Genomic DNA, 390 nt, shown 5'->3' on the forward strand with positions numbered 1-390 from the left:
CAATGCAACGAGATAAATTTCTCAGTTCTGGTAAGAAAAATTATTTGGTAAAAGAGAAGTAAATAATGAAATGCTACTTAACTTTACTCGTCAGTCAAAACTATTTGACAAGATCAGTTGATTGATAATGTGACTATAATTTACTATTTTTCATTTTTTGTTCTTTGTGTTCTAGGTGCTGTGTTGAGCAGATTCATCCTCCTCCTGTACAAAGTGTAAATTCAAAACCTCTCATCAAAAGAAGAAGTGTTTCATTTTATTTTACTACCCTTGGCTTTAAGGGATCAATTCAAGCCACCTCATCCAGTGAAGAGGTTTCAACCACATTTTCAATGAAAGTGATTAAAAAAAAAAAAAAAAAAAAAAAAAAACCCTTACAAACCTCTTGTA

General features: G+C 30.8%; 1 long non-coding RNA gene across 1 annotated transcript; it reads left to right on the forward strand.

The window, feature by feature from the left end:
- On the forward strand, nt 1-371 carry LOC113473720. The gene is made up of 2 exons (XR_003395621.1): nt 1-30; nt 176-371. It is a non-coding gene; the product is annotated as an uncharacterized LOC113473720 (long non-coding RNA).
- Nucleotides 372-390: the final 19 nt, after the last annotated feature.

This window comes from Diaphorina citri, unplaced genomic scaffold (assembly GCF_000475195.1).
Source record: "Diaphorina citri unplaced genomic scaffold, Diaci psyllid genome assembly version 1.1 scaffold70113, whole genome shotgun sequence".
Lineage (NCBI taxonomy): Eukaryota > Metazoa > Arthropoda > Insecta > Hemiptera > Psyllidae > Diaphorina > Diaphorina citri.